This window comes from Sciurus vulgaris, assembly GCF_902686455.1.
Source record: "Sciurus vulgaris genome assembly, chromosome: 2".
Classification (NCBI taxonomy): Eukaryota; Metazoa; Chordata; class Mammalia; order Rodentia; family Sciuridae; genus Sciurus; species Sciurus vulgaris.
Window position 1 is genome coordinate 61785771 of NC_136462.1, and position 24719 is coordinate 61810489.

Genomic DNA, 24719 nt, shown 5'->3' on the forward strand with positions numbered 1-24719 from the left:
GAAATTGCAAACCACATAACAGAAAATATTTTTGTAAGATACATAACTAATAAAGGTTTAGATATAAAAGCATATGTATATTCACATGTATAATCAAATGAAACTAAATAAAGGGCTTAGAATATACAAAGAACATATAAATTAGATAAAACTAAATCTAATAGAAATATGCACATAATTCAATAGACACTTAATGAAATACAGGAATTAATAGTCAATAAACATGTAAAGAGGTGCTCAACCTCATTAGTCATCATGGAAATGTCACAATGAAATATAACCACACACAACTGGATGGGTAAAATCTGGACATAAATGAATACATGGAAAATTAAAACAGGCAAATATGAATATTATTAAGAATGGGAAGTAACAGGAAACCTCATACACTAGTCATCACACTAAAAATTAGAACAAAGACACTAACAAGTTTTGAAAGAGTAAACTAGTTCAATATTCTTGAAAAATTATCACTATTTATTAAAACTATTATCTGTAGCTCACTAATAAAGCACTTAATTCTTAGTGCTAGCACTACAAAACACACATGCAAGAATGTTTGTAGAAGTTTAATTTATAGTAGCTTCACATTGTAAAGAATTTAGATTTCTGATTCTATCAAATACACAGTAAATTATGATACATTCATAGAATGAATATACTTGCAGCTCTGAATTTTGCTAAATAAACTAATGAACTTCACAAATGTTCTGTTCAAAAGAAGTAAGCATAGGTTACAGAAAACATAGTACATGTGATCAGTGGAGTATATGCATACACACAACTGAATATTATTCATCCATACATTCTGTCACTTGTGACAATATGAATTGATCTTGAGAGCATTTTGCTAAGTGAAGTAAGACAGACAGAAGTCAGACAGAAGACGTGTAGAGATGTGTAATGGCATTTCATGATGACATTTCCCTCATGATTAATGATATTGAACACCTCTTCATATGTCTTTTTACTGATACCTGTTTTTAAGTGTCTATTGAATTATTTTGCTCATTTCTATTAGATTTAACTTTGTTTGATTTATGCACCTATATTCATACGATCTCACTTAATGTGGACTCTAAAAAGCCAAACACAGACAGAGTAGAAGTGTCATTACAGGAACTGGTGAATGGAAGAAATGGGAAGAGTTGGGTCAAATGTTGGTACAAACTTTCATTCAAATGATGAATGCGTTCTGGGAATCTCATACGTAACATGGTAACTAGGCTTAATATTGTTATTATGTACTATAAACTTGAACTTAGTGTGGATTTGATATTCTTGAAGAAAAAATGAAAGAAAGGGAGGGAGAAAGAGAAACAAAGGAAGAAAGAGAAAGAAAAAGAGAGAAAGAAAAAAGAGAAAAGAAAAGAAAAGAAAAGGAAGGAAGGAAAAAAGCTAGCTTTGTGAAGAGATACACGTGTGGACTAATTTGATTGTGGTCATGATTTCACAATATACACATATACTAAAGCTTTATATTGTACAATTTATATGAGATGATTTTATACATCAACAATACCTGAGCAAAGCTGAAAAAAATCCAAAAATATTAAAAACTAAGACTAAAATGAAATTTTATATAAGCCAAAAAAGAGTAGTTTCTTAATATTCATAAAGGAATTCTTCCATAAGCTACCATTTTTAAACAAATTACTAATGGGCTATATTGACTAATATTTGAAAATATTTTTTCTCCTAGGATATTGGATGGTGTGTTTTCCACCACAGTTTTCAATATTTCTACCTTTTGTAGTATTTTATAGCTATGTATTTTCATGAGGAAATTAATTCTATAGCAGGCATTTATACTTAGTTCTTTCCAGGTTATCAGTAGAAAATGACATGTTATAACTTTGTTTTCAATTAAATTTTGATGGTTCTCTGTGAATTTTTAAAATCTGAATTACAAGTATTCTATTTCTTTCATTTGAGAAATAGCTTACGGGAATAGTTTGCCTTTTCCATGATGTTATCATGGCAATACCTACAATTGTTTAATTTTCATTATGACATTATCATTCCGTTTTCTAAAATCAGAACTAATATCATTATAAGTGAAAGGTAGACATTACCATTTAAACAAAATTCTAGCTGGTAATGACATGTCAAAACAAATCTATGATTGATAAAATGAACAGTGATCGCACACATATAATTTATTTTGTTTTTCAAACATCCAAACAATGATCTAAATTGAGAGCTAATGTCGATCACTGTGACAGAAATGAAACTAATTACCTGAAAAGTGATGAAGTAAATATTAAGAATATGAGTGGCAGACAAATTCTCATAAACAGTAACTAAATCCAACTATTTATGTATTTATTGTGTTAACCACTTAGTATAACAACTCAGAACTCAAGAGTTCATAAGAAGCCCTGGGGAGCTGGTTAAAATTACAGATTTCAATGTGCCATGCCCACTAAAGGACTCTAGTTTTAAAGACCTAATGTTGGGTCTAGAAATCTGAGTATTATCAACTATATCAGAAGACACTGATACAAGCAGAATATAGAATTCACTCAGGGTCCATCTCATCCTGGGTAAATCTATAAAGTAAGTGGAGTCTATTCCCAACATCCTTGTGGTTCCTCTTGCCGTTTCTGAACATTTATAGTACTTGAAGACTAACCAAAGACAGACCAAGCAAGGTGTGTGGCAAAGAGATCTCTGCCAATTAGCAGTGATCCTCAGAACTTACATCTAATGACAGCTCAGAAACTTCTCCAAAATTGTATTATTAAAAATGCTTTGATAAAATGCTTTATATTAAGTGTTAAGAACTGATATGTTTATTGGTGTTTAAGCATCTTTCTGAGGCCGTTTCTATGCTAACAAGACAGGAATTGTTAATAATTTAGTAATGCAAACTCAGGCCTCCTGGCAACTCACTGGAGAAGACTATAGATAGAGTGGTAAATGACAACATCTTTATAATTTTTGGTGGGTGTGTACGGGTGTGTGTAGTTTGATTTGTCTTAAAGTAGCACAAAGTTTGGTGCTATGCAGTATTGGATGCTAGGCCCTATTACAGGCTTAGGGCTGGTGTCTAATAAATATTCTTTGAATAACAGTGTGAAAGATATGAGTTTACATAAAGAGGAGTCAAAGAAGGCAGGTTTGAGGGTATCAAAGATAAGGCACAAAGAATAGAGCGAAGTCCCTGAGAAAACAGAACACTCAGAAGGGTACAGATAAATTGTGAGCTAGAGATGGGAACTCCACCAAGTTCACACAAAAGATATATTCTTCTGTCTATGAAATCAAAATCCAAGTATGAAAAATAGAGTCAGACTTGTGATATATGGTTGAATGGCTGCTAGGAAGAATGGAAAGATTTCCTTTTACTTCTTTTTGTTGCTATTCTTTGGTTAGTTTTGTTTCATTTGCAGATTTTCTTTCCCCTTTATTTATATCAAGGAACATTTGAATTGCCCAGTGACTTTAATCCAGTTTTGTGGATAAATAAATAGTGGTTTCCTTCAGTGAGTCTGTGATTGTCTATAGTTGTACTCTGCAACCTAATTACATGAATAATGTTGTAGCTGGCCATATTGCTCTCTGATGTTAGGTGCTCTCTGTTGAAATAGAGGAAAAGGTCAATAAAAGTGATAAAATTTGTAAAGAACACATGGATAAAGGATAAAGACAAAGGAGTAAAGACAAGGAGAGTTTGACAATGAGAGAGAATTGGTAAGAATGATGTTCTTTTAAAATCTTGATGTCCACTTGTAGAACAAATAGGAATAAAGAAAATGAGGGAGGTGATCATTAGAGATTTCCCCCATATGTACTATTTTCACAGTAGGGTTACTGACCTCCCTTGTGACCATAAAAATGAATTTTCAAGTTAAGTGTATCATGATAGAGTGATGTAGAGATCTGGGAGATAATGCCAACTCCATATCTTATTAACTATGAGATTTCCACTCAAGTTTCATGAGGAATTATGTTCTTATAGAATATACAAGTTTCAACTGAGAACAGAGATTGTTAAAACATTTTATGAAGGATTTTGTGTAAGAATGAAATGAAAACCCTGGCCCTCTAGCCCACATTCCTGCTGCCAACATACAGAAAGGCTGGTTTATACATGTAGAAAAATAGGTACCTGATTCTTTAAAAAGATCCTTAGAAGCCAGAATGAAGAAGCAACTCATAACCAAGATGTGCATGCTGACTCTCTTATCTGTTCTATTCCCTGGGAATAAGAAATGCCAAAGAAGCCCAGGGGATGAAGGAACAGGAGAAATGCCTGGACTCAAGGAAGATATTTTTGCAAGGCCACTGGCCTGATGTGCCCAAATAAATCAATGGCATAAAAGATGGGTGGGGGGAATAATCAAATGCACAAATCTTGTAAAAAAAGAAATAGCTCCAAAATATTTTGGGACAATCATAGAAATCTCAATACAGGTAGGGTGTTATGAGAATGTTGTAAATCTTTTAAACATCATAGAGAGGCAATCACTGGACATAAATAAGGCATATAATACTTCAAAGAGTCTCAAAATATCTCAAAGTATCTGCTATAAAATTCCTATATTCAGTAGTTGTTCAATGAATGATTTAACTTAAGAGTTGTATTTTATACTAATAGGTACATCTCTTATCTTATAAAATGTTTACTGAAATACTAACTTTATGACATATAGAAATTGACAGACCCGAATAAATTCCCACTATCTTTATAAACATGATTTATGATATTTCCTTGTTCATTCCGAATTTTAGTGATTTGGGTTTTCTCTCGTCTTCTCTTTGTTAGTGTGGCTAAAGGTTTATCAAGTTTGTTTATTTTTTCGAAGAACCAACTATTTATTTTGTCAATTTTTTGTATTGTTTCTTTTGTTTCAATTTCGTTGATTTCAGCTCTGATTTTAACTATTTCCTGTCTTCTACTACTTTTGGTGCTGGTCTGCTCTTCTTTTTCTAGGGCTTTGAGCCGTAGTGTTAGGTCGTTTATTTGTTGAGTTTTACTTCTTTTATTAAATGCGCTCCATGAAATAAATTTTCCTCTAAGTACTGCTTTCATAGTGTCCCAGAGATTTTGATATGATGTTTCTTTGTTCTCATTTACCTCTAAGAATCTTTTAATTTCCTTCCTAATATCTTCTGTTATCCATTCATCATATAATAGCATATTGTTTAATCTCCAGGTGTTGGAGTAGTTTCTGTTTTTTTACCCTTTCATTTATTTCTAACTTCAATCCATTATGATCTGATAGAATACAAGGTAGTGTCTCTATCTTCTTGTATTTGCTAACATTAGCTTTGTGGCATAATATATGGTCTATTTTAGAGAAGGTTCCATGTGCTGCTGAGAAGAAAGTGTATTCGCTCTTGGTTGGATGGTATACTCTATAAATGTCTGTTAAGTCTAAATTATTGATTGTGTTATTGAGATCTATGGTTTCTTTGTTCAATTTTTGTTTGGAAGATCTGTCCAGTGGTGACTCAAAAAAATCTACACCAAGAATACAAATAATCCAATTGACAAATGGGCTAAGGAAATGAATAGACACTTCACAGAAGAAGATGTACAAGCAATCAATAAACATATGGGAAAATGTTCAACATCTCTAGTAATAAGAGAAATGCAAATCAAAACCACCCTAAGATTCCATCTCACTCCAATTAGAATGGCGATTGTCAAGAATATAAGCAACAACAGGTGTTGGCGAGGATGTGGGGAGAAAGGTACACTCATACATTGCTGGTGGGGCTGCAAATTAGTGCAGCCACTCTGGAAAGCAGTGTGGAGATTCCTTAGAAAACTTGGAATGGATCCACCATTTGACCCAGCTATCCCACTCCTTGGCCTATACCCAAAGGACTTAAAATCAGCATACTACAGAGATACAGCCACATCAATGTTCATAGCTGCTCAATTCACCATAGCCAGATTGTGGAACCAACCTAGATGTCCTTCAGTTGATGAATGGATAAAGAAACTGTGGTATATATATACAATGGAATATTATTCAGCCATAAAGAATGATAAAATTACGGCATTTGCAGGCAAATGGATGAAACCGGAGAATATCATGCTAAGTGAGATAAGCCAATGTCAAAAAACCAAAGGACAAATGATATCGCTAATAAGTGGATGATGAGGACACATAAATACACATAATGGGGGGAGGGAGGGGTTAGTGTTAGGTTAGAATTAGGGTTAGGGAGGGGGGCAAGAATGTAGGAAGGAAGGACTGTATAGAGGGAAAAGAGGGGTGGGAGGGGTGGGGGGAAGGGGAAAAAAACAGAATGAATCAAACAACATTACCCTATGTAAATTTATGATTACACAAATGGTATGCCTTTACGCCATGTATACACAGAGAAACAACATGTATCTCATTAGTTTACAATTAAAAAAAATAACATGATTTATGTTATAAAAGAAATGACAACTAGATTTTCTTTATTGATCTTATTAAGTTGAATGAATCAGTAGAGAAAATATACCTATGTTTAGATAAGACCTAAGCATATATGACTTTAAATTATTCTGTTTATTCGTATTATTGGCATCAGATTTGCTACTTTGCTGCCGCCACCATTCTGCCTCACCTACACCATTTTGCAACCCTGATCCTCAGTCTACAAACATCCTAGCCAGTCATTGGTCCACTGGTCCACCTGGGAACATTCTCAGCAGTCACTGGTCCAGATTGTTATTAGCCCAGGAATTCCATGACTTAAGAATAGCTCCATCACCATTCTCTCTCTCTCCTCCTCTTTCTTTCTTTCTCTCTCTCTCTCTCTGTGTGTGTGTGTGTGTGTGTGTGTGTCTCTCTCTCTCTCTCTTTCTCTCATTTTCTCTCTCTCTCTCTCTCACCCTGCAGGCAGACACTATGCCTGCCCTCTTAATAAAATCTCTTGCGCCAGTTCTCATGTCCGGAGTGGTTTCTGGGTGCTTTCACCTATATATCCTCTTAAACTAGTTGCATATATGCCTTCATCCTGGAGTTACCAAAGTTGACTAGTTTGGCAAAGACTGTACACAAGTGGTATCCAATAACTTTCTGAAATAAAGGGAATGTTCTGTAATTCTGCTATATGAAGTAGTATAGCTAATAATAACTTGAAATGCAGCTAGGCTGACTGAAAGTTGAGCCTTCTATCTTTTATTTTTTTACATGTCTATTGGAAGTTTATTCTTTCTTTAAATTTTTAAAAAAATTTTATAGGCTGCATTATGATTCATTATATACAAATGGGTACATCATTTCATTTCTATGGTTGTGCACAATGAAGATTCATACCGTTTGTGTAATCATACATGTACATAGGGTAATGATGTCTGTCACATTCCACCATTTTTCATACCCCTTTCCCTCTCATTTCCTTCTACATAATCTAAAGTTCCTCTATTCTTCTCACACCGCCTATGTCCCCACCCCCATTTTATATCAGCATCCACCTATCAGGGAAAACATTTGGCCTTTGGTTTCCTGGGATTGGTTTATTTCACTTAGCATGATATTTTCCAGTTCCATCCATTTATTTGCAAATGCCATAATTTTATTCTTCTTGTGGCTGAATAATATTCCATTGTGTATATACACCACAGTTTCTTTATCTATTCATCTGTTGAAGGGAATTTAGGTTGGTTCCACAATCTAGCTATTGTGAATTAAGCTGCTATAAACATTGATGTGGCTATGTTACTGTGGTATGTTAATTATAAGGCCTTTGTGTATAAACTGAGGAGTGGGATAACTAGGTCAAAAGGTGGGTCCATTCCAAGTTTTCTGAGGAATCTCCACACTGCTTTCCAGAGTGGCTACACCAATTTGCAACTCCACCAGCAATGTAAAAGTGTGCCTTTTTCCCCATATCCACACCAACATCTATTATTGTTATTGTTTGTGTTCTTGATAATATCCATTCTAATTGGAGTAAGATGAAATCTTAGAGTTGTTTTAATTTGCATTTCTCTAGTTACTAGAGATGTTGAACACTTTTTCATATATTTATTAATCCCCTGTATGTCTTCTTCTGTGAAGTGTCTGTCCAGATCCTTGGCCCATTTATTGATTGGGTTATTTGTATTTTTGTTGTAAAGTTTTGTAAGTTCTTTATAAATTTTGGAGATAAGTGCTCTATCTGAAGTACATGTGGAAAAGATTTTTTCCCACTCTGTAGGCTCTTTTTCACATTCTTGATTGTATCCTTTGCTGAGAAAAAGCTTTTAATTTGAGTCCATCCCATTTATTTATTCTTGCTTTGATTTCTTGTACTTTGGGAGTCTTGTTAAGGAAGTCTGATCCTAAGCCAACATGATGAAGATTCGGGTCCACTTTGTCTTCTATTAGGTGCAAGGTCTCTGGTCTAATTCCTAAGTCCTTGATCCATTTTGAGTTGAGTTTTGTGCAGGGTGAGAGATAGAGGATTAATTTCATTTTACTGCATATGGATTTCCAGTTTTCCCCCACCATTTGTTGAATGGGCCATCTTTTCTCCATCGTAGGTTTTTGACACCTTTATCTAGTATAAGGTGACTATATTTATGTGGGTTCATCTCTGTGTCTTCAATTCTGTACCATTAGTCTGCCTGTCTATTTTTTGTGCCAATACCATGGCATTTTTGTTACTATTGCTCTGTAGTATAGTTTAAAGTCTGGTCTCCTGCTTCACTTTTCCTGCTCAGGATTGTTTTGGCTATACTAGTTCTCTTATTCTTCCAATGAAGTTCATGATTGCTTTATCTATTTCTATGAGGAATGTCATTGGGATTTATTTGGAATCGCATTGAATCTGTATAGTGCCTTTGGTAGTATGGCCATTTTGACAATATTAATTCTGCCTATCCAAGAACATGGGAGATCTTTCCATCTTCTAAGGTTTTCTTCAATTTCTTTCTTTAGTGTTCTGTAGTTTTCACTGTAGAGGTCTTTCACCTCTTTTGTTAGATTGATTCCCAAATATTTTATTTTATTTTTTGAGGCTATTGTGAGTGGTGGGGGTTTTCCTAATCTCAGAGGTTCCATCACTTATGAATAGAAATGCATTAGATTTATGCATATTGATTTTATATCCTGCTACTTTGTTGAACTCATTTATTAGTTCTAGAAGTTTTGTAGTGCAGTTTTTTGTATCCTCTTGTATACAATCATGTCATTTGCAAATAGTGACAGCTCGAGTTCTTCTTTTCCTATTTGTATCCCTTTAATTTCTTTGGTCTTTCTAGTTGCTCTGGATAGTGTTTGAAGGACGATGTTGAATAGAAGTAGTGAATGAGGGCATCACTGACTTGCTCCAGTTTTTAGAGGGAATGCTTTCAGTTTTTCTCCATTAAGAATAATGTTGACTGTGGGCTTAGCATAGATAGCCTTTACAATGTTGAGGTATGTTCCTAGTATCTCTATTTTTTCTAGTGTTTTAAGCATGAAGGGGTGCTGTATTTTATCAAACACTTTCTCAGCATCTATTGAAATAATCATATGATTCTTAACTTTAAGTCTATTGATGTGATGAATTACATTTATTGATTTTCAGGTGTTGAACCAAACTTGCATCCCTGGGAAAAACCCCACTTGACCATGGTGCACTATCTTTTTAATATGTTTTTGTATGCAATTTGCTAGAATTTTGTTAAGAATTTTTACATCTATTTTCATCAGGGATATTGGTCTAAAGTTTTCTTTTCTTGATGTGTCTTTGTCTGCTTTTGGTATCAAAGTGATATTCGCTTCATAGAATGAATTTGGAAGGGTTCCCTCCTTTTCTATTTCCTGGAATAATTTGAGGAGTATTGGTATTAGTTCTTCTTTAAAGGTCTTAAAGGTCTTGTAGAATTCAGTTGAGAATCCATCTGATCCTGGGCTTTTCTTGGTTGGTAGGCTTTTGTTGGCTTCTTCTATTTCAGTGCTTGAAATTGATCTGTTTAGATTTTGTACATCTTCCTGATTCCATTTGGGAGGATCATGTGTCTCTAAAATTTGTCAATGTCTTCGATAGTTTCTATTTTGTTGGAGTACAGATTTTCAAAGTAGTTTCTAATTATGTTATGTATTTCAATGGTGTCTGTCATGATCTTTCCTTTTTCATCACAAATTCTAGTAATTTGAGTTTTCTCTATTCGTTTATCAATTTTTTTTTTTTTTTTTTTTTTTTTTTTTTTACTTTTTTAAAGAACCAACTCTGTTTTGTCTGTTGTTTCAATTTCACTGATTCCAGCTCTGGTTTTAATCATTTCCTGTCTTCTACTATTTTTGGTGTTGATCTGTTCTTCTTTTTTCTAGGGTTTTGAGATGTAATGTTAGGTCATTTTTATTTTTTTCAATGTATGAGCTCAATGCAATGAACTCTTGGTGTTGCTTTCAAAGTGTTCCAGAGATTTTGATATGTTGTGTCATTGTTCTTATTTATCTCTAATTTTTTTTTATTTCTTTCCTAATGACTTCTGTTATCATTGCATCTTTCAATAGCATATTATTTAGTCTCCAGGTGTAGGAGTAGTTTTTGTTCATTATTTTATCATTGATTTCTAATTGCATTCCATTATGGAATGATAGGATAGAAGGTAGGATCTCTATTTTTTTATATTTACTAATGGCTTCTTTGTGGTATAGCATGTGGTTTCTTTTGAAGAAGGATCCTTGAGCTGCTGAGAAAGAAGTATATTCTTGTAGATGATGGACGAAATATTCTGTAAAGTCTCTGTAAATATTCTACTAAGTCTATATCATTGATTGTATTATTTAATTCTATAGTTTCTTTGTTCAGTGGTGAGAGAGATGTGTTAAGTTCCCCCACTATTATTGTGTTTTGGTCTATTTGATTCTTAAAATTGAGAAGGGTTTGTTTGATGTATGTAGATGCTCCATTGTTTGGGGCATAGATATTCAAAATTATTATGTCTTGTTGATTTATGCTTCCCTTAAGCAGTATGAAATGTCCTTCTGACTAACTTAGGTTTGAAGTCCACTTTATCTGATATGAGGATGGAGACCCCTGCTTTTTTACTGGGTCCATGTGCATGGTAGGTTTTTTCCCATCCTTTCACCTTTAGTCTGTGGGTGTCTTTTTCTATGAGATGAGTCTCTTGAAGGCAGCATATTGTTGGGTCTTTCTTTTTAATCCAATCTGCCAGTCTATGTCTTTTGATTATTGAGTTTAGGTCATTAACATTCAGGGTTATTATTGTGATATGATTTGCATTCCTAGTAATTTTGGCCTATTTTTGTTTTTAAACTTGACTTGGTTTCTCCTTTGATTGGCTTTTCCTTTAGGGTAGTTCATCCCTTTGCTGGATTGCACTGTTGTTTTTCACTTCCTGCTCATGAAATATTTTGCTGAAAATGATCTGCAGTACGGGCTTTTTATTTGTAAATTCTTTTAACTTTTTTTTTTTTTTTTTTTGTCGTGGAAAGGTTTTATTTTGTCATCAAATCTGAAGGTTAGTTTTGCTGGGTATAGAATTATTGGTTGGCATCCATGTTCTTTCAGAGCTTGAAATATATTGTTCCAGGCCATTCTTGCATTTAGAATCTGGGTTGAAAAATCTGCTAATATCTGTATTGGTTTTCCCTTATAAGTAATCTGACACTCTTCTCTCACAGCCTTTAAAATCCTATCCTTATTTTGTGTGTGAGGTATTTTCATTATAATGTGACTTGGTGTAGATCTGTTGTAATTTTTTTCACCTCATGTTCTATAAGCCTCTTGTATTTGATTTTCCATTTCATTTTTCAGGTTTGGGAAATTTTCTGATATTATTTTATTAAAGAGGTTGTTCATTCCTTTGGTTTGTATCTCTGTGCCTTCCTCAATCCCAATAATGCTTAAATTTGGTCTTTTCATAATATCCCATAATTCTTGGAGGTTCTGTTCATGACTTCTTAACATCTTCTCAGTTTGTTCAACTTTATTTTCAAGATTAAATATTTTCTCATCATTGTCCAAGATTTGTCTTCCATGAGATCTATTCTGTTGGCAACATTTCTATTGAGTTTTTAACTTCGTTTATTTTTTCTTTCATTTCAAGTATTTCTGTTTATTTGTTTTTTTTTTCAGAATCTCTCTTTATTGAAGTGTTCTTTTCTTCCTGCATTTGCTCTTTTAACTGTTTATTGGAGTGATCATGCATTGCTTGCATTTGCTCTTTTATCTCATCTTTTGCTTCATGAATCATTTTAATTATGCAAATTCTAAACTCCTTTTCTGTCATTTCTACTGCCATGCTGTCATTGGATTCTATCAAAATAGCATCTGGGTTTGTTAGGGATATCTTCTTCCCCCCCCTTTTTTTTTTCCCAATTGTTTCTGTATATTCCCCTCTAGCAGTGAAGATCTGAGGTTAAAGTTCCCCCACTGCAGGCTTATTGTGATCCTGCAGTTTTCCAATACCTCTCCTTTGAGGGGGAGATCAATATTAGCTTCACCCAATACAAAGAAAATGCAGCCTTGAACCAGATAGCCCCTATAAAGACTTTAACATTATCGTAATAAACAGGATGAGTTTGATTATTATTTACAGTATTTCTAGTGGTGAACAAAGAGGATGGGGAAGGATATAGAATGTAAGTGAATAAATAGAGGTACCTGTCAAAGGGCCACCAGTCTCCTGTAGGTGTCTCAAGAAGGGAGCTACCCTTCCAATGATGGTGGCCACGTCCTCAGGAATAATCCAAAATGTCTGCACCAGCCTCCAAAGGAGCTGGGGAGCCCCAGTGTGGGCACAGGAGCAGGGAGGTGCAGGCTCAGCATCTGCCATTTGTATGAGCTTTTCATTTTAATTAATTATAAAATTAAATAAACATGTTTGGCTTCATATTGTACAGGATAGAGAGTAAACACTACAAATATAAGAAATTTCTTTATTGATACAACCTCTTTCTTAATACTTGCATTAAAATACTTCTGAAAATTAATAATCTATAGTTAAGAATAGCTTATTTTAGATATTTGTAATAATAACAATAGCAAATGCTTATTTACTTGTTCCATGTTATGCACTAATATAGCAATATATTTAATTCTTAGAGCAACCTGATAAGATTGGCAGTAGCAGTAACCTTACTTTAAAGTAAGCAGCAACGCTGTGCCTATATTTTGTCACATAACTAGTGAATAACAGAGATGTGATTTGAATTAAGATAATAGCAGTTCCAGAATTTCCAAGCCATCTCTAGGTAAAAACATTCCTTCCTGAACTAGTTATTATTACTTATAAAATGTAGAGAAATAAATCCACAGTTATCTGATGTTTCCTATGCCTATTCTTTGAGATGGATTTAAATCAATTTTGGAAGTTTTATTTTCAAATTGACACACCAAAAATATTCTACATCTCTCTTTCCTGAGGTCTCATTGAAATTCAGAAATATATAGATATACATACATATCCATACCCATAAATGTATGTATATTTTCATACACATATAATGAAACTATAATCATATTTGAAAATAAGGAAGCCTGCAGCAAATCTAAACTTTGGATTAAAGAACTGTAATAACAAAGATAGCCACAGTCTGATAAATTCTTTGCAGCCAAGCCTAAGAAGATGTTACAAGATCAAAGTTAACACATTTTGGAGCAGTTGTACATTATCAGAGGAATAGGAAGATAAGTATTTGAAGAACTGCGCCTAGAAACATTGAGTCAACCAGGCCATTCTCTCTTTCAACTACCCTCTCTAGCGTTCAAAGAAATTTTTTTCTGGAGAATATGAGAAATCTAATACTGGAGAGTTTTTATTTAAACAAAGGAGCAAAGATATAATTACTAAGAAAATAAAGTTCTACCTAAGAATAAAATAATCTCCACTGCCAAAATAAAAGCATCCAGTAGGGGGAGAGTTGGGTGCCTCTATAAACTATCCTACCAAAAAAAAACGCTGAAAGGGAATCCAACTATTTAACATTCTTTGTGCACATGCACAGATATGTGGTCAACTATCTGATTCATGGAAGAAATCTGTTGAAATATCAGTCCTATTCTTTGCTAGATGAAACAGGGCCAGCTACTTCTACTCGTCAATACAGTTACTTGACTATTAAAAAAATAGAGAAGGCCTAATATGAACAAACAGAACTACATCCTAGAGATAAGAAAGATAAATGAACTCTCAATTCATTCAATACTCATATCAGGGATATTTAAGAGGATAAGGCATCCACCAAATAAGCATTACCTACAAAGAGAAACATAGTAATCACAGAACAAAACATTACAAGAAATTAATATATAACTGCTGAAGTAAATATAAAACAGTCACAAACTGGAAGCAAATAGCAAGATTTACCTTCAAAGATTTCTATCAGAACATTGAGCATAAATGTATAAATTTAAAATGTAACAGAAAAACTAATATGTAAGGAACCCAGCATCGGGTCACTGAGTTCAATATCTCCCTGATGGTCATTTCAGTTGACTGTGGAGAAGATGTAAGAGAAGAAAGTTCTCAAAACTTTCAAAATGCTTGAATTGAAAAGCTAACATAGATTAAGCAGGAAAACTGACCAAGCAGCTTCTATCCAGGTAAAATGCTATGAAACTTCATTTTCAATATTTTTAATGGAAAACACAAAACATTCTACAAATGAATAAGCTTTAAATTAGCACTAGACTTCTATTCATTAGAAATGTTAGTTCTGAGAGAAAAATTATATTGCAATTATGATTTTTTGCCTGAAAAATCTGTCTATAAAATTTGATAGAAAAACAAAAATTTGATTAGACTTGCATAAATTTTAAATTGCTTGGAAGACAGTTAAAAAAAAACAAAAAAAAAAAAAAAGAAAAGGAATCCATGAATTTTGAGACTGAGGAAAAAAATGAAAAATTACTAATGAATAAAAATAGGTGTTTATAGCTGGACCCCAATTCTGGAAAAAATCTTCCTTCAGTGAATGAAATTTATATAATTGTATTTTAATCTATTTATTGGTTCTCAGTTACATCACCAACTTAAAAGCAAAATGCATGCTAAGTATGGTTACTAGCAAACATCAAAAAACTCAATATCAATAAAATTTTGACAAATTTATTTTAAAATTTTATAACTAACATGTAAAACTAACACACTTGACATACAATAGAAGAGACCAAGGGAGAATATGAAAAGAAGAGTAGCTTTATTATAGAGTCCTTTTCAAAAAAGGAGATAATAAAAATGGTTTAATTGATAGTAATTTAGAAGTAAGTCCACTTAAAATTTTAGAAATGTATAGTTATTTAAACAAAAATAGAAATTAATAATTATCTTAGGGAGTGGGTCTGAGTTGGGGGAACAAATACTACTTTTAATTTTACTTCATTTGCTGTCTGGACATTTTAACATGCACATGTGTTACTCCTATAATTAAAATATCAATAATTTATTGAATTGTTCTAAAACATATTATCTAATTCCTACTTTTGAATGGCTTTGGCATGCTGTTTTTCTATTCACATAATCAAATTTTAGCATAATTCAGAATCTAATCATTACATGTGTTGAGAACCTAGGATAGTTTGTGAAATGTACAAGGTGCTCTCAATATGTGAATATCCATATTTAATTAAGCAAACATTCATTTAGGAACTTATCTGTAACTTATTTTCTTGATCTTCATATATTAAAATATTCTCTACAGCAGATATTGGCAAACTATTTTTTTTATAAAGGGTCAGACAGTAAATATTATAGTCTTCACAAGCCTTGAGTAAGATCTTTGTTGCAAATAATCAACTTTGCTGCTGTGGCATAAATAGCATCATAGAGAAGTCCTAAATTATGATTGTAGATCTTTCCAATAAACCTTCATTTGCAAAGACAAGCAGTGGGACAGATTTAGCACACAGGCCTTAGCCTGACAACACCTGTTCATGTTTTCTCTGCTTTTCTTCTCTTTTTCCTTTTAGTACGGGTGATTGAGGTGCAGGGGTGCTTTACCAGTGAGCTACATGCACAGTCCCTTTTGTTTTATTTTGAGACAGGGTCTCACTAAGTTATCTAGGCTGACCTTGAATTTGCTTTCCCCCCGCCTTGGCTGCCTGAGTTGCTGGGATTACAGATGTTCACCACTGTGCCCAGCTGACGGTTGTTTTTATTAATATCTATTTCCTTATCATCCACTTGCACAGTTTTACTCATTAGAACATGCATGTCGATATTCAGTTGCTTGCTGTACATACTATGGCAAAACTATGTAGTAGGTCTATAATCACTTGCCTGTTTCTTGCTGGACACATTCTGCTTTCCCAGTTTTTTTTTTTTTTTTTTTCTCATCAGTTATTTTAATAGATTTATAGCTGGCTTCATGATCTAGTTCCCTTACACTGATTAGGAATGGGAAGGTTTCCTACACTGACCCCTGAGAGAATCCAATCCATTTTGTCAATCTGAAAGTTATACTTATGTTCAATTGTAATTTCCTGCTGCTTGTAACTAAAGTATGAGACTAAACACATTGTGAAGTACTAGGGGGGGAAAAAGCTTATTATACCAAGATAAAAATGATGTGCATTGCAATTCAGTTGGGTCACTGACAGCCTGACCTTAATTTCTATGCAGAATGCTCTGGCACACTTTCAGATGTAGATGAGAGATAATGGGCCTACACTGAATATTGCTGCCAGCCTGATAAAACTGACAAGATGAAGAGATAAGGAAATTCCACATCCTCTTATTTTCATGTGTAGCCCTTTTATTTATTTATGTATTCACTTTGTTGTTGTTGTTGTATTAGAGCATTGTTGCTGCCCTTTCTGGTAAAGACAGGTTAAGATATTTATGGAAAGACTGATATGCTCAGGAGACACCTGACAGCAACTTAAGACACACACATACAATGGAGCTGAAATTCTCAAAAGAAATTTATGCTGATGCCAGAATTTTTCTTAAAAAATCACGTCATTTGAAATCCACTGTTGTTTACTGTCCTAACTGAAAATATTCTCACTGGAAAGCACAATACAAGGTATGCTTTTTCTGTTTTTCTTAGATCTAATAAGAGTGTGCATATAGAGTTTTATGCTATGATTTTGGGTGGCTGTGCCTGCTAAAATTAAGGAAAAGTCCCTATCTTCAGGTGCTGAAAACTTCAGCATTCACAGAAAAGAAGCTGAGGGAGTGGGGAGTGACCTCAGGTCCTGTGTTGCTCATGTCTGAATCCCCACCTAATTCTAGACTCCAACTGGAATGTCACTAGTCAATGAAGCCTAAGGTTTTGACATCTCCCCTACATGCCTGTTTTATTTCTAATTCTAGATGGTAGATCCTCAGTGTGTTCACAACCACAGAGTATAAAACGTGTTTTTCACTCTCATGGTACTTCTCAAAAGATTCATCTCTCTCCACTTTTGGCTAAGGAGAGATAAAGACTGTTAGATCCTAAAATATATTAAATATCAACATATATACTTTCTACCCAACTTGCCTTCCATTTTCAACAGAGTAGCCCTTTCTTTTCTTCTTTTATTAGCAGGGTAAAAATAAAATTCTCTTAGCTATTTTGTAGGTACTAAAATTCAGTTTGGCTGACTGCCTACAATTCTTTCTCCACATAGACCTTTAAGCTGAGGAATAAGGGTCTCCTCAAGATCAAGCATGGACTATTACTGTTTAGTCTTCTCTAACACAAAGGCTTATCTCTCTAATAGGGGAAGAAATAATTGCTTATAGACAATAGCCACATGTTCTCTCCTTACTACCAAAGGAGCAAGCAAGCACTAAACTGTCTCGGATACTAAAGTCTCATATGATTTTCACACACATCAGAGGTGTGCAGAACATGGTCAAATGACCAAATAACTTCACCAATTCTTGGCTACCCTAAAAGCAAATTAGGCATTGCAGCCCATTTTCCAGATCCTAAACTGACTCTTGGAAGCACTTGATTGGAATTTGTTGAACTGCCTATTACCACACACTAAAAAGACTGATTGGGATTTGTTGGGAAAAATGTAACCTTAATCAAAATCTCCTGCCAATCCAGAAAACCTCCACCACAGCAGAAAAGAAAGAAAATAGTTTTATTACTAAATAAGCATTAAAACAGAATGTGATGTGCATCAAGGGTAACTCATTAAAGAAAGAAATTCTAACTTTTTAACCAAGCAGATACATATCATCACATACATGGTCTTAAGATAAATAACCAGTCATCAAGTAGGAGGCAGTCTTGGTCACATATAATTCATCTTACACTGAACTGGCAATCTGGGGTGGTCATTTGTGTTTGCTGATTGACTTTATTCAAAGGAACCATAAAACTTCTCAGATCTCTGTGAAGATAGGTAGTTACAATGTGGAGCCAGAGGCCTAAGTTCAACTCCATGAGGTTAGGGAGATGTTTACATTTCAAAGAGATGCTTCCCAGAACCTTGAGAAAAACATCCATGTTTGTGGAATGTAAACCCCACAAAAAGTTTTTGTAGTCTTCTAAGTGGTTTTATATACATCTCAAAAGGGAACAGAAAGTCTTTATATTTAGAAATTTTCTAAAGTAAATGCTCTAAAAAAAAACGGGAATACTTCTTCCTTTTTGCACCAGGAGAAATTCTGTTGTGTTTTGTCTATCTTTTTCTGTTTTAGATTTGCATTTGCCCTTGTGGAGTGTTGTCCTGGAGAAGGAGATGCAGCCTCCTGTCTCTCCCAGGTCCTGCTCTCTGTGGCAGTGCTAGATTTGTCTCTGTTTTCCTGCAATCCTTGTACAAATTCAAATACACAGACAAGTTAGGCAGCCCCTTGAAACAGAAATTAGGTCCAATAATATTTCTTAGTTCCTGACTATGTATTTCTTCTCCTCAAATTTCCCTAAACCTTGAGAACTTAGATGAGAAGCTTTTGAGTCTCCAAACCTCATCTTTCTTTGATTTGCTAGTAAAGAATCTCCCAACGAGCTGCAGAGACACCATTTTGGTTGTCATATAACTCTGTTAGTCACTAGGTTAAACACAGTAGTGTGCCTACACAGAAATGCAATTTTATGTTATTCCTTTAAGTTGATCTTTATAAATGTTCATGGCATCTGCACTAGAAAGTGAGCTCTTTGATGGCAGCGTCCTTGCCTTGAACCACTACTGGATGAATGAATAAGAGCCCGGATGAATAAATGACTACCCCCACCTACCACCCCTCCCGACTCTTAACCCTGTGTATGCTTATAGAATTTCTTCAACACAATTCTACCATGACTGAAAGTCCTTTTCTGTGGCATTTAATAGAAAACCTCAGACTTTCTCAAATACCTAACAGAAAACAGCATCTACTAGTGATTTTTGATAAAAATGTGATGAGACTAATGGTATTATTTTAAAAAATAAATGTAGATGAGTGATATTAATGCTCAAAAATGAATTCTTATATGTAGTAAAAAAGAAATCTCAATGTGCTTATTAAACACTATATAATTGCTAAAAAGCACAGGGATAGATGCAAATACGTGTGTACACAGGCACTCGTGTAATGTTAAAATGATATAACTTTTTAAAATCTTAAAAGTTTGAGAATAGCTAGTCAATTTCATGAGATGTTATACAAAAGAAAAATAATTATAGTATCAGTACCTGATTCAAGATAAATTTTCTATGGAGCAGTTAGTCTACAATGAATTTGTAATTGCTAGAAACCAGAAAGCTTTCAAAATAATATATCAGCAGAAGGATCAGTCAATCCATAGGTTAGTACATATATACTTTCCTACAGTCACACAGATAAGTCACAAACAAATACAGGGAAAATTATAGTTCTGTAGCAATAGTGTGCATAACAAATATTTTAGAATGTTATAGATTAAGCATCAAAAATTACTAAAAATTATGTTATGTGATTAGAAGTCAATATGTTTCATTACATAAAATATCAAACTGTCTAAGAAATAGTGGTATTTTTCTGGTCTTGGGGAATATTTATATAAAATTGAACAATTTCAAAAACAAAAGGTAATTTAGGCAAAAAAATTAATAACAGCAGTATAAAGAAATAAAAGAAAGTCATTTGGGGAAAAATTCATCTCATATCCAGATTGATGAGTAAATACATACTTTAATTATAGTATATTTAAAGATAAACAATAATGTGAACAAAACTTCAAGTTTTGCAGATTTTTTTCAATACTACACTTGCAGAGAAAAACATAATACATAATGATTTTATTATTAAATAAGAAACTATAATAATACATTGACTAAACTTCAAATTAAAAGTATAAATCAAATTTTAAATTGCAGTTTTTAAGGATGTAAAAAGAACAAAACCTGCCAAAGCTTACAGACTTTTCCCCAAAACTGTACTTAGAGAAAAATGCAGTCTTCGGTCACTTTTATTATTAAACAAAAATAATAACAATAACAAACATGAACTTACTTTTAACATTTATAATAAACAAATGTAATTAAAGTGTAATTGAACAATGTTTAATTGCATAGATATAGATACAGAGTAATTGTTATTTATATTAATCATATCCTCAAGTCAATTTTCTGCTAGCTATGTTTTTAGAAGATCGCAGGTTCAAGGCCAATATCAGCAACTTTGCAAGACCCTTTCTCAAAATAAAAATAAAGGACTGGAGATGCAGTTCAGTGCTAGAGTGCTTGTGAACTCAATTCCCAGTAACATAAAAAAAAAAATTTTGAAAAGCAAAATAAAGGAACCCATTGACTTGTTTTATGGTTGTTCTACACGTGTGCCCCTCAATGTCTCTCCAAAATTTATGTTAGAACTTTAATTCCATGATGATGGAATTAGAGGTGAGGGGCCTTTGTGAAGTCATTAGGGCTTAGGGCTTTGTCACTGTGAATGGGATTCATGACCTTATGTAAGAGGCCTCAGGGAAGCCACCTGGGCCTTGCATCTCTCTGGCCGTCTGAGGACAAACACAACAAGAAGACACCATCTTGGAAGCAGACTGCAGCCCTCATCAGACACCAAATCTGCTGGGGCTTTGATCTTGGGCTTACGAGGTTCGAGAGCTGGGAGAAAAATAAACTTCTATCATTTCGGAGTTTCCCAATCGGTGACATCTTTCTACAGCAGATCAAATGGACTAAGACAGTTTGTATACCGACCAAGTCTAATCCAGATGTTCAGTAACTTCCTCTTCTTGTCTCTCTTTTTCACTTTCTCTGTCTTCAATTTGTCATCCTCTCCTTCTCTCCCTCCATTTACCCTCTAATCTTGTCTATTTTTTATGCTCTTCTTCTTCATATCATCTTTTCTATTCACAGAGAGTATCTACAAGTTCTTATTTCTTTGCTTAGTAGCCCAGAGTCAGATAAATGGTCAAATATTCCATCTTAGGACTTGGACCAGATATTTAGATATTGTTGTTTGTTGACTTAATTTTTTTTTCTATTTTTCATACAAAAACAAAATAAATTTTATTTCAAGCTTACTCAACTGAAATGAAAATAAGGCTTTTATATTTTTATAAAGGTTCTTTCTGCCCATGGTCTGCTATCTATAAACAGTTATAACATTGCAAAATAAAACAATAAAAAATTCTAATATCATAAAAATACAGCTCAACATCACAGAAAAAAAAAAGGTTAGTTTTTACAGCATACCTTTGCAAAACATAATGTCTTGGACCCACATTCACTTATTATCTCTTGGTGCTGTATGTTGGTAATTTTGAGTGAGTTCACCTGGGGGCTCTGCTGGTCTCACAGCTGCTAAATTGCCTGGGGACAATTGATTCTGGATGACCTCATTCACACATCTGATGTTAGGTTAGAGTGACTTAGGCAATTCAGCCCCATGTCCAGTACTTAGCAAATTAACTCAACTTTCCTCCTTTAGCCTGAGTTCCAAAAGCAGCAAGAGAAGCCAATACCCAATGCACTAACATTCTTCAACTGCCTGCATATGTCCCATTTGCTAATATTTAATTAGTTAAAGCAAGTTACAAGGGCAAATTCCAATTAAATGGTTTGAGAGGTAAACTCCATTTTGAAGGGATTATCATAAAAGCCACATCACCAGGGGTATTGGTACAGAAATATCCTTTAAGGGGAGCAGGAGCTATATTTCTTATATAAGTTTTTACAAAGTATCCTGGAATTAGGAGAGGCTGAAAACCTTCTGGTCACAATTAAATACTTCCCAATATTCTCTCTGCTCTTCAGGCTACTAGTTGGCAAGTAAAAATTGCTGAGTAAAAGTTGAGTAGAATATGTAATACCCACACACACATTATATATATAATACATTCAATAAAACATTAAATATTGCTCACTTGAATGTATATGTATAAATCAAGGTAGAGATAGAAGATAGGGAGAAAAGCTTTTAATTTGTGATATTGTGTGAATATAGTGAAAAGAAAAGAAGGGATTCAAATGGAAGATCAAAAAGTAGAAAAAAACATCTTAAATGAAAAGGATGATAGGGTGATTCAATCTAAATTTGTGCTCTGTGATACAGTATGAAATGGTTATCATAAATGAATAAAATATATACCACACAAGTCAAGGAATTTCCTTTTTGATATTCCAGAAAATTGTATCTGCTCCTATCATATAATAAAGCTCCTGATATTTTGTATTTCAGTCCAGGAAATGTTTGCAAATATGACAAGAATGTATAGGATAGATGATGGGTAGATGAAGAATGGATGGATTGAAGTCACTTCACCTCTTCTCCTGGTCTTAGATATTCCAGTTCAATAGCCTTCCTATCAAGCAAAAATATATTTATGTGTATGAGAATGTGTTTGAGTGTGTCCTTAAGACCATCAAGTATGCCAGTACCATACAGAGAGATAGAGAGAGAAGAGAGACTGATGCCTTTGACATCAAAAGGTAAAAATTTCACTTCTTCAGATAGGTAACTCCTATTAATACAATGAAAATGTAAATGCATACAGTGAAATGCACAAAACAGAACTTTATTCACATAAATAGAACTGAATAGTTTATATTTAGGTGTAATACAATGCAGCTTACCTTAGCCTATTTTCTATTGCTATAAGAGAATACTATAGATGGACTAATTTATAAAGTGAAGAAATTTACTTCTCACAGTTCTGCATGTTGGGAAGTTCACTCTCAAGGGGTTATATCTAGTGAGATTTTCTTGTGCTAGAACATGGTGCAGGACATCACATGTTGAGAGAGAAGGCATATGTGGCCATAACTCTCTTCTTCTTCTTATAAAGTCACTTATCCCATTATTAGAACACCATCCTCATGACCTCATCTGGTCCTAATTATCTCCCAAAGGTTCCATCTCTCAATACTATCAACATATGAATTTGTAGACTAAATTTCTTTTTTTTATTTTTTAAAACTTGTTCTAATTAGTTATATATGACAGTAGAATGCATCTGACACATTATACATAAATAGAGTACAATTTCTCATTCTGGTTATACATGATGTAGAAACATGCAGGTCATGTAGTCATATGTGCACATAGGGTGATAATATTTGATTCATTCTACTGTCCTTCCTATCATCATACCCACTACCCCAACTAAACTTCTAACATGAACTTTTGGGGTACAGATTAAAATCATAGCACAGTAACATCTCTTAGTGAATGAATGGAACACTTTTCAAGGCAGAAACTTGACATGAGAGAATGGATTGTGTGCTCTATTGCAGAATATTTGATTACATCTGAATAATAATGTGCTTTATTAATTACATTTACACAGGTGCTAAGCAAGACTAATTAAAAAACAAAACAAAAGGGGGATTCTTCTAAATTAAGGCTTAACTGATATTAATAATAAAGAGATAGACATATCACATAATTATGCTGTGTGCCACAAATGACTGACAAATAAATGAATGAATACTGATTCCATTTTCACAAGCTTCCCTGATTTCTTCTCTATGCAATTTCTTGTGACCATAACCAAGGCTATTGATGGTCATTTCATCTTGTCACCTCATCTTAGATGTCATTTCTGCTGCTGCCTCATAAGGCAACTCTTCCTGTTATCCTCAGTTGTATATCTACTCAATGCTGACATAAAAATTTTTGTCAAAATTCTATATTTTGATTCAATAGGTGCAATCTTTTTACCTATCAAGCTAAAATATATTTAAAATTCATTTCATAAGATATATGGCCTTAGTTTCTTATAGCCTTCTATATGAGAGGTGAACATTTTCTTCAACTTTATATAGTCTTCATAATATAATATTTGATTCAAAGTCTTTTGAAGACTGGATCAAAATCAAATGGAAGTGGAATCATAAGGCATCTTTAATCACCCAGTCTCATTAACCATATGCTCCTTGTATTAATCAACTTTTTGTTACTATAAATAAATACCTGAGAAAGACTATTTTATAAAGAAAAGAGGGTTTGGTTTGGTTTTGCTTTTCTTACAGTTTTAGAGAGGCTAGGTTGAAAGGCTATATCTGGTGATGGCCTTCATGCTGGCAGAGTCCCAAGGCAGCACAGGACAAGAGAGAGAGTGTACCTGTTCACACATGTGTCTTCTGGTGTCTTTCTTATAAGCCAGCAAGATTTAAGCATGGAGTCTCCACCATAATGATGGTGTCTAATCACAAACACATTCCAAAGGCCCACCTTTAAATACTATAGTCTAAGTTTCCAGCTTCTATCTTCTTTCTGTCTCACAATGGAGATTAAATTCCAACACAAGTAATCCTGGGGGACACTCAAACCATATCCACACCATAGCACTCCTAAACCACTTCAAAGTACTCTCCTTCCTCTAGATGAATCTCATCCACTTTAGGAAAACTGCTTTGGATCTTAAGGATTAAGCTCCACACCCTGCTCATGTCTCATTCTATCT